We start from the raw sequence: 11,092 nt of genomic DNA, 5'->3' as shown, positions 1-11,092 counted from the left end.
CAGATGAAGGAGATTGTTTAAACATTTTAAACAGATATACAATGTTATCAATGTATGGAACTATAGTGTTCTAGGAAAGTTTTCTGAGAAGTTATTGATCCAAATGTATTTAAAGCAATTTTTTAAAGCAACAACTATTTTTTATTTTTATTTGACACAACCTAAAATAATCATTTTTTAATGTAAATACCATTCACTTTATCCTGAAGTGTTTGACTCCATGCAAACTGATTATTTTAGGTTGTGTCAAATAAAAATAAAAAAATAGTTGTTGCTTTAAAAAAATTGGTTTAAATACATTTGGACACATTTAAATTTAAGACAAATGGAAATAATTGGTTTGCTTCACCTAAAGAAAATAGTTTGCATTTGAGTTAAAAAATACAGGTTAAACTGAAAAAATTATTTACATTGAATCAATGTCAAGTGTATGTAATCTCACCAAAAGTGATACAGGTACACATCTGTGTGTGTGTGTGTGCATTTGTGTCAATTTGTGTGCATTTGTTTGCAGTTTCCATTATGTGTGTGTGTGTGTGTGTGTGTGTGTGTGTGTGTGTGTGTGTGTGTGCAGTTAGTCATCTTGGATTATTTATCCCTAAAGTGGCCTCTCTTGTCATCACTGAAGGCAGCAGAGACCCAGGATGAATAACACATCACAGAGACTAACTGGGAACACTTGCGGATGGGCGGAAACTGGTTCCAGTGAGGTTTTGCAGATCTCACGACACCACGCTCATTTTAAAATGTTCCCACGAACATCGTTATGCTAATAACCTTTCTAAGGACTTCCTGGTCTCCGTCCAATCACGCAGCTCGATCCATGGTGACAGTAGGTCATGCTGCGGAGAGAAAGGATCACACAGATGCAGATAGATGAATGGGATGTGATGACAAGCTTAATGGGCTCCAAATGTCACGTCATATGCACAAAAACACACTGATATATAAACATATACATACATACACAGTACTTAGTTTTGTCTGAGGAAAGTGAAGGTCTGAGTGTGTGTGTGGCCCTGAAGAGGTCATACATTGGTTTTCAACATGTCCACTACGCATACATTAGTCTTCCAGTAAAAAAAATATTTAAAAACTCTTAATTTCAGCTCCGCAAACCTTTAAATCTGCACAGTAGTTTGTTTTTCTCTCTAACTGGATGTTTCGTTTGCAACATCTGGCTCTGCTGCTTCACAGTCAAACCAAAGCCAGTGTATGGTTTCCCTGCTGGGTTAAATTCACCACGCTTCGGGACCACGACACGCAGTGTTTTTCATGATACTGTCCAACATCCATCCTTTCATCACTTGTTTTTGTCTTTTATTTCATCTCATTGTCTATCCTTTCTTCCCATCTGCTTCTCAGTGCCTGGAAAACATACGGACACAGCGATAAATTGTCTCTTACACCTTTTACTCTTTTACGTATTGTACTGCTGTAAGTATGTTGTAGGTATTTCCCTTATCAAGCGAAAGTCCTGGACTATTTTGTCATAATTCTGGCAAAAGCAAGGTTAAATAATGATTACATGAATGGTCAACTGGAAAAGCATTGTCTACTGTTTCTGAGTCACCTAACCTAAATATCTATGTATGAATGACCTCTGCACAATGCAATGAGTTTGAAAGTGCAAAGTGGAAAATGTGTCACACTGAGGAAGGTAAGCTACATATTGTTACAGTTGCTGGTACAGTGTGAAGTGAGTTTGTAAAACTGAGTGAAGGTTGTAGTGCCTCCACTGTGATGATCACTGGCAGTTTAGTCTATATCGACGACAATTCATTTATGGGATTGATTCCTGTGCCGCCAGGATGTCCCTGGATGTCCCTCACCTTCCTCGTTCTTTGTGTTGCTGTTCTAAACTCCCGTCGATTTATGACGACTATGGTTAACTGCTCCTCAGGTCTCTGCAGGGAAAATCGAGAGTTAGCTAGACTATCTGTCCGAGTTTTCTGTTGCACGAATAAAATTACTTTTTAATGAGCACATGTTCCACCAAAACAAGTTCCTTCCCGAGACTATTTCAATCAGGAGAGACTTCGTTGCTGATATGTAATGATTTATTGTACATTTGCGTGAAATGTACAGTACAGTCTTTGGAGATTAGACTCCACCTTCATTTAAAAATTCGGAGAAACTTTTAAAGGGGTAGAGCCGAAATATGGATGGAGCCTAGACACTGATGGTGGCGTGAGGAGCCGGAAGACCAACACCAAAGCCGCCGGTAGAGGCCTGCCGGAAGAGGACCCAGGAGCCGAGAGGGGCGAAGACCGGAGGAGCAGGGGAGGAGGAGGGCGGTGCTCTTATCCTGAAATGACAACTGAGCAGCAGAGAGAGAACAGGTTTAAAACAGGGATGTCGTGCAGTGATTGGCTCGTGATTTTCATGGCCGCTTCTGATTGGTTAAGACTAAAGTGAACACATCTACAGCTGATCAATTCAGGGGAGTGAGAAGTGATTATGTTTAAGAAGTCGTCCTGAAAGAATTTGCACTGAGCTCCATTTTGCAGAGGCACCGGTATTGCGTCCTGCGCTTAGTGCCACCCAAGACAACTGTGATTGGTTTCAAGAAAGGATGAGTTTTGTACCAAGGTTTAGATTAGTATAACAGTGATTGATACAGCAGACATGATTCTGTCCAAAATTTGTGAAAATGTTTACCTAATTTGCAGAAAATTGGCAAAAGAGAATGCAAATTAAGGTGCGTTTCCATAGTGTTATGTGAATGTCAGGGCTAAACAGTTGGTGGTGCCAATTTTCCAGTTTGGCGCCATTGCAAAAAAACACCCTGCAACAGCAGCAGTCAAACCTTAAACTGTGGAACACAACGTAGAAAACATGACGGAAAAATGTAATTTGTGTTTGTTTCATGTAAACATTTGAGGAAGGTTACAGTCTCCTCATCATGCAGTTTTTTAAGTGGGCTAATGTATGTCAGAATATATTTAGTAACTCTGTTTTCATTTTGTTTTTATAGATACAACAATTTTTACACCAGCTAAGCATAAAAACGTTTTTTAGAAATAGGAACTGTTTTCATATTTTTGTATTTATATTTTTTTCATATACTCTGTTCACTTATGCACAAATTGAAAATGCTCATGAAAAGATTTAAAAGGAAACACACATGGGGCCGTATTTTAATGATCTAAGTGCACGGCGTCCAACGCCTGGCGCAGGTGCGTTTAGGGTGTGTACAAATCCACTTTTGCCAGTTAGACAGGGGAAAAACGGGTCCCGGCACATGGTTCAAAAGGGTTGTACTTAGTGTCTTAATTAATCATAGGTGTGTTTTGGGCGTAACATCCAATAAACCAATCAGAGTGTTATCTCCCATTCCTTTTGTACCTTGGCGCATTGCTATTATGATGGCGGATTTGCTGAGCAGAAAGGAGAGATTTTTAGGAGAAGAAACTGATCTGCTCGTGCGTGAAGTGAAAGCACGGGTGCACATCATATCATAATACTATTTCACATTGTAATATCTTCATTTTTAATCTTTTGCATATATGTGTGCTGTTGTGCTTCCCTGTGTGTGTAACAAGCATAGTGTGCACGCTGTGCACGAGACTAGGCGCATTTTACTAATGCACTGTTAAAATAACAATGAAATGCTGCGTTATTGACTTTAGACCAGGTTTTTGTTGGTCAATGGCGTGATCACTTTCCGCTGCCTCAAGATAGCAATACGCCAAGAATGCACCTGAACACACCTCCCTGTAAGACCAGCACGCCCATGGACGCAGTTGCATTTGCTATTTCAATGACGTGGGCGCTGGACAGAAAATTGACAACTGCATCAGTCTTAAACTAGCAAAAACACTTGTGTTAGGCTTTGCGCTGTGCCGGGTGCAAGATAGGGGCCATTGTGTCACAGGTTTTCTTCTATGAAAATCATTTTTTAATCGAAGGTTGTTGCAAGGATAAAATAAGCTGCATTGATTGGAAGTATTTACACATCCAGCACAGAGGAACATTACATTCATTTGGAGTTGTGTCTCTTTGATATTCACACTCTTTTTCGCTCTGTTTCGGTCTCGACTCCAGAGAAAAATGTCAAGCTCTACAACCTCTACATGTTCATCTTTATTAACCACCTAGCTGCTAACTTTGTCTTGTTGCTTGTGCTGGCCAGGTAGTGTACCATTGATTTATTTGATTTTTTTCCCACAGCTGCCGGCCGCTGCTGGAAAAGTGGTTGATGGGAGTTTGATGAGAGTTTTGAGGACTGAATTTAAACAGCAAAGTAGAAATCCAAAAGAGTGAGCTTACATACTCTACAACATTGTCAAGCGCAGAGGAACTGCAGAGTTGGGTGATCATTCTTTGTGGTGAGCTAATATGAGTGACATCTTTCACATTTCACATGTTTTTTGATCCATATCTATATAATATCTATACATTGTTTAATGCAGCTTTCTAGTGAAATCTGCTGAGGTTTCTGCACATCACCAAACTGTGCAAACATTCAATTCTATTAAAAAGAAAAATCTTAATTATTCTTTATGTGTAAGTCATTTGCTGACAGTCATCGCTGCAGTATTGAGACACAGTCAGTCAGTCCACAGGCCATGGACATTAAAGTCATAGAGTTTAGGCACTGCAGACTTTCAGGACAGCTGAAACATCGCAGAGGTGGTTTAGAGGGAACATTTAATGTCGGCATGCTGATTATTCATCATGGAGCAGATTCTATTTGCTTTCTTAAACCAGAATAGCTGAACATTCCTGCATAATCCATCACGAGACATGAATGCTTGCTGCTTCCAAACATCTTTATTAGCATACAGTCCAATCCCCTGAACTCTCCTCCCCCTCGTCTCCTCACTCCTGCTTTTCAGCCTGGAATGCCTTATCTTCTTTACACGGCGCTTATAAAACTTACTCTGAGTGTGTGTGTGTGTGTGTGTGTGTGTGTGTGTGTGTGTGTGCGTGCGTGCGTGGGGGGTAATATGAATGGTGTGTGATGTGGGTGTGGCGTAGAGCCCATTGCCTCTTTAGGGCAGGATATATGAGAGGTCTGGAAGACCTCAACATATATTAGCCCAGCAGGACAACTGGAGGCAGCAGTAGTGATGGTGTTTGTTTGAACAATGACTGAGAGGCAGAAAGAAAGAGCAGTGTGCACAGTGTTTACTTTTGTAAGATTTATATAAAATCTCCAATCGTTTTCTCACATTCTTAATCCCTTTTCTTATTTTTCTTTGTCCTTTTCTCTTTATCTTCATCCTATCCTTATCGGAGCAGCAGTACATGGCCATTTGGCTTGGGAAGTGGAGGATCGCCAGTTCAACTCCCCGTAGGCTACGGACTAAGAAGAGTGTCAACCCCAAGCCTTCAGGATTAAATTAAATAGTGCGTAGTTTCTGCTGAATTCTAAGTAATGACAACAACACTGTTTGTTATGGGTTGCTCTCTCTCCACACTGAGTTGGGTGGTTTTGTTTTCCCTGTTTGTCTGTGTTCCGTGTTTTTCCACCTGGAGTGCTGGAGGAGTGTCCAGAGGGAAGTAGGTCAAGGGGCGTGGCCGATCCAACACTGCATTGCCGGTTTTCACAGCTGCAGCTCATCTTCATGATTCACCCCTGCAATACTTAAACCCGGGCTGATCACCTTGTTGGCGCCAGTTCGTTATGTACAACTCATGTGGTAACTTGGCTCTCAGTCTAAATCCAGTATAATCCGTTTTGCCTTTTACTCTGCTTTTGTCTCTGTTCCCTGAGCTCCTACTAACCCTGTGTCTCTCTCCAGTTACCGCTCTGCCCAGCTGCCTCCTCTGCTTTGCCTGCCTGCTTCAAGCCTCACCATCCAGCCTCTGTCTCCAACTTGGGAAACCCTCCATGTTCTCGTCTCTGCCTGTTCCCCTCGTGTCCCATAAAGACCTGGATTCTTCCCTGTCGGCTCGCCACAAGCCTCAGACCAGCCTGGAGTTTCACCACCCTGACACTACCTACAGTGATTCTGAGTACACTCTACTTCATTAAACCTTTTTAAACTGCTTTACGTTGTCGGTGTGATTTATCTGCATTTTGGGTCAGACAAGCTCCCTAACAGAACGAACTGGCCATGGACCCTGCAGAGAATTCACAGACGACAGACGAGGACGGCATTTTTTGAGCCGTGAAAAATCAAGGAGCTCTGTTAGGCCAACACTACCAGTTGATACACAAATTACTGGAGACAAACCAACAATTATACAGTCAAGTCACTCAGCTGTCATCTCAACTTGCTGTTCTGTCTCTCCCTAGTTTACCTAGTGCTCTGCCTCCTCCCTCTCAGTCTGCTTCTCCAGCCATGATTCCTGCGCCATTCACCCGGGAACCCCCTGTGACTCCTCCAGAGCCTTTCTCTGGGGATTTGAACAAGTGTCGAGGTTTCCTGCTTCAATGCGGACTCATTTTTCACCAGAAGCCACTGTCTTTTGCCTCAGAATCATCAAAGGTACACTATGCACTGGGGTTGCTCAGGGACAAGGCACTAGTTTGGGCCGAAGCTATGTATACTCATCAAAATCTCTCCGGGCTAACCTTTTCTGATTTTTCCAAATGTTTGAGCAATGTTTTTGACCACCCAGATCATGTTGGTACTGCTTCCAAGAGATTGTTGGAGCTCAGACAGGGTACACGGAGTGTGGCTGAGTACTCGATTAATTTTTGGACTTACGCAGCGGATTCCAAATGGAATGATGAGGCACTACAGGGAGTTTTTGTACATGGCTTAAATCACGCTTAAAAGATGAGCTAACTCTTTGCGATGAACCCAGTAACTTGTACGGTCTTGTATCCTTGGCTATTAAGATTGACAACAGGATCCGGGAGAGGAGACTGGAGAAGAGCGGACTCGCACCAGCCCCAACTCGGACTTCCAGGACACCCGGACCCAGTTCATTGTCCCCCCCCCGTGGGGAGCTCTCGGTCGCACCAGTTTCCGCTACAAGAGACTAAGAGGAACCCATGCAATTCGGCCAGGCTCGGCATTCCCCGGCTGAACGTTTACGCCGTCGACAGGCAGGTGAGTGCCTGTACTGATGTAACACCTCCCACTTCCTCGCTAACTGTCCAGTACGCCCAAAAGAGGTGGCTCGCTAGTAAGAGTGGGTACACTAGTGAGCCCCAGCCCTGTAATTACACCCACATCCCCTCGTATGTCACTCCCTGCTACTTTCCAATTGGGCGCTCTGTCACTACCGTTATCCGCTCTTATTGACTCGGGGGCTGAGAATAACTTCATTGACGTTAATCTGGCTAAACAGGCTGACATTCCCCTCAAATCACTCCCAGTTCCTATCAATGTCACGACCGTAGACTGTCAGTTTCTAGCCAATGTTACACAACAAACCATCCCAGTTACTCTCGTTCTCTCCGGTAACCATCGTTACCGGAGATCACCTTCAGAGTAGTGTCAGCTTCCTCTTCCCCTCTCATTCTCAGTTTTCCATGGCTCAGTTTACATAATCCCCACATAAACTGGCAACACAAAACTATCAGCAGTTGGAGCAGTTTTTGTCACTCTACTTGTCTCGGTTCTGCTATCCCTCCCAATGTGACAACCCCAATGGCAACAGAGAAACTACCCAACCTGTCATCAGTTCCCAAAGAATATCTGGACCTAATGGAGGTATTTAATAAGGAGAAAGCATTATCCCTTCCTCCCCTTAGACCTTATGACTGCGCTATTGAGCTGTTTCCAGGAGCCCCCTGGCCTGCTATACAGACTCTACAACTTTTCCAGACCCGAGAGGCCATGGAAAAATATATCGGAGAGTCCCTGGCTGCAGGTATCATTCGCCCATCATCATCTCCGGTGGGAGCTGGGTTCTTCTTTGTGGACAAAAAGGATAAGATGCTACGCCCTTGTATTGATTTTTGCGGACTGAACGACATCGCGGTGAAGAATAAATACCCTTTACCACTAATCCATTCTGCTTTTGAACCACTCCAGGGTGCCACAGTCTTCTCCAAACTGGACCTGCGCAATGCCTATCATCTCATCAGGATTCGGGATGGAGATGAGTGGGAAAATCGCCTTCAATACACCACTTGGACACTTTGAATACCTGGTAATGCCTTTTGGACTCACTAATGCACCAGCAGTATTCCAAGCTATGGTTAATGATGTTTTAAGAGACATGTTAAATAATTTTGTTTTCGTTTATCTAGACGATATTCTAATTTTCTCTAAGTCCCTCAAAGAACATGTCTCACACGTCCGTCTCGTCCTGCAACGTTTGTTGGAAAACAAACGTTTTGTTAAAGCTGAGAAGTGTGAGTTCCACTGTGAGTCAGTTCCCTTCCTTGGGTTCATCATAGACAAAGGACAGGTGTCGGCCGACCCCGAAAAGATAAAGGCAGTAACTGAATGGCCCGTTCCCCATACTCGCAAACAGCTGCAACGTTTCCTGGGTTTTGCTAATTTCTACAGGAGATTCGTCTGGGGCTTTAGTAGGGTGGTAGCTCCCCTCACCAAACTCACTTCCCCTAAAGTTCCGTTTGTGTGGTCACCTGAGGCCGATACAGCCATGAGTACCCTGAAACATCTGTTTTCCACCTCCCCTGTGCTCATTCACCCAGATACTACTTTGCCTTTTGTTGTGGAAGTGGATGCCTCAGACTCTGGTGTTGGAGCAGTTCTGTCTCAACGCTCCCTCACAGACCACAAACTCCACCCCTGTGCTTTTTTTTCCAAAAAGTTGTCGCCTGAGAGACACTACGACGTGGGAAACCGTGAGTTGCTGGGCGTCAAGCTTGCACTGGAGGAATGGAGACATTGGCTGGATGGGACGGAGCAGCCTTTTGTGGTGTGGACCGACCACAAGAACCTGGCCTTCATCCAGTCTGCTAAGAGACTCAACTCCCGCCAAGCCAGATGGTCTATCTTCTTCAGCAGCTTTAACTTTACCCTTACTTAGCGTCCTGGTTCTCGCAATGTAAAACCCCATGCTTTGTCCCGCCAGTTCTCCGTCTCTGAAGAGTCCAGTGAACCAGAGTCCATCCTGCCCTCTACCTGCGTTGTGGCTGCAGTTTGTTGGGAGATCAAATCTCTGGTTAAGACGGCTCAAGAATCTGACCCGGGACCAGCTGATGGGCCATCTGGTCAGATCTATGTTCCTGTGTCCGTACGGTCTGAAGTGTTGCAGTGGGTCCATTCCTCACGCTTCGCCTGCCATCCAGGGAGGCAACGTACCCTTACGTTGCTAAAAAGACACTTCTCGTGGCAATCTGCAGAAGCTGATGTCTGGGCTTTCGTGGCAGCTTGTACCATCTGTGCCCGTGGTAAAGCATCCCATCAGTCTCCCTCAGGTCTGCTTCAACCTCTGCCGGTTCCCAGTCGTCCCTGGTACCACATAGCCCTGGATTTTGTCACTGGTCTCCCTGTGTCCGACGGTAATGATACTATACTCACTATTGTGGACAGATTCTCTGGCCGTCCCCTTGGTCCAGGAGAATCTAAGTCGTTGACAAGAGTTGTGGTTGTCCTCCAGGAACATTCCCCTACGGATTGACTCACAAGTTGGTGCCTCGGTTTCTGGGCCCATTCGTCGTTGACTCAGTCATCAATCCCTCTGCTGTGTGGTTGAAGTTGCCACGGGCTATGAAGTGTCATCCCACCTTCCATGTGTCTCAACTGAAACCAGTCTCGTCCAGTCCTCTGTGCCCGCCTGCAGCTCCCCCGCCTCCCGTCCGCATGATTGACGACCACCCGGCCTACACTGTCCACCAGCTTTTGGACGTGCGGCGGCGGGGTAGGGGTCTCCAGTATCTGGTCGACTGGGAGGGTTATGGACCGGAGGAGCGCTCCTGGATCCCCAGGAGTTTGATTTTGGATCCTCAACTGGTGAAGGACTTCCATCGTGCTCACTCTGACAAGCCGGGGCCTAGAGGGACGCCGGGTGGCGCCCGTTGAGGGGGGGGTCCTGTTATGGGTTGCTTCCGGGATTGTTCAGGTGATTTTAATAATTGCGTGATCTTCAGTCCAGATCTTGAACTCACACACCTCATCTGTTCTTCCACCATTATTAAACTCTTACCAAGACATTTATAGCTTTGTTCACACACAAACCTTTGTGTGTAGAACTGGAACATCTGCATGAAAACCTGAGCTTATCATGAAAGTAAGCATGAAACTCCACCTCTTCCTGTGGAAAGATTAAAAAAAAAGGAATGAAGGTTTCCACACTGCCATACAGCTGTTTGCAAAGTGCACTGTACTTAAGAGATTGTTCAGGTTCCATTGGAAATTCCACCGGATGTCCGTCCCCTTCCACTTCCTTTGTGTTGGGGTTCTAACCTCCGGTGGATTTGTGAGGACTGTGGTTAACTGCTCCTCAGATCTCTGCAGGGTAAATCCAGACAGCTAGACTATCTCTCCAATCTGAGCTTTCTGTTGCACGACTAAAGCCCTATTCGCTTGGGATAAGTATTATCTAGGGACCTCGTGTGAATTATTATAAATTAGCCACCCACGTCTGATTTTCATCTGGCGCATTCCAACGGGATAAGCGAAGCCTGTCATTGTACTCGAATTTACTGACCTTAAGCAGTAGAAACATGGGTGTGCGTAGCTCTGCTACGTGTGTTTGTGTGTGGTCAGATCTCGAGGACACACACGCACACAATCTCAACCGGGTAGTCGGTCTTCGTCCGAACTGTGACCTCTCCTTTTTCTTTTTCTCACTTTTTTCTCCGGCTGGTGTCAAGCAGGGTCCGGTTAGATGGATAAAACAAAACATTTCACCAGGTTAAAATCTATTAGCTCAAGCTTTACGCTTGATTTATTTGTAACATTAACCTCTACTTATGAAATGAGCCCCCTCGCTTGATTGTGCATTATTTTTGATAAGCTATTGCTTGGAAATGTCTTGTCGTTAATTCTAGATGTATGATACAAACATAAAAAATATACTTACCGCATACTGCTATATATGTCATCCATCGCCATCTAATCATTCTTTTTGTCTTCGCACTTGTGGTGGTTTTCATCTTTCTCTTTCTGCAAATTGTATATGATGTAGCCTATAGCGACATGACCCAGCACCCAAAACACTCCAAGGCACCCTCCATTCTTCGTGAAAGATGGATAAAAAGGTGCAAAAG

General features: G+C 44.6%; 1 long non-coding RNA gene across 1 annotated transcript; it reads left to right on the top strand.

Moving 5' to 3' along the window:
- The first annotated feature begins 5,054 nt into the window (after positions 1-5,054).
- On the top strand, positions 5,055-5,929 carry LOC114554918 (uncharacterized). The gene is made up of 3 exons (XR_003692491.1): positions 5,055-5,141; positions 5,248-5,648; positions 5,751-5,929. It is a non-coding gene; the product is annotated as an uncharacterized LOC114554918 (long non-coding RNA).
- The last annotated feature ends 5,163 nt before the right edge of the window (positions 5,930-11,092 follow it).

Source organism: Perca flavescens, chromosome 4, assembly GCF_004354835.1.
Source record: "Perca flavescens isolate YP-PL-M2 chromosome 4, PFLA_1.0, whole genome shotgun sequence".
Classification (NCBI taxonomy): Eukaryota; Metazoa; Chordata; class Actinopteri; order Perciformes; family Percidae; genus Perca; species Perca flavescens.
The sequence above is the reverse complement of the archived record's forward strand: the minus strand, read 5'-3'. Positions and strand labels throughout refer to the sequence as shown.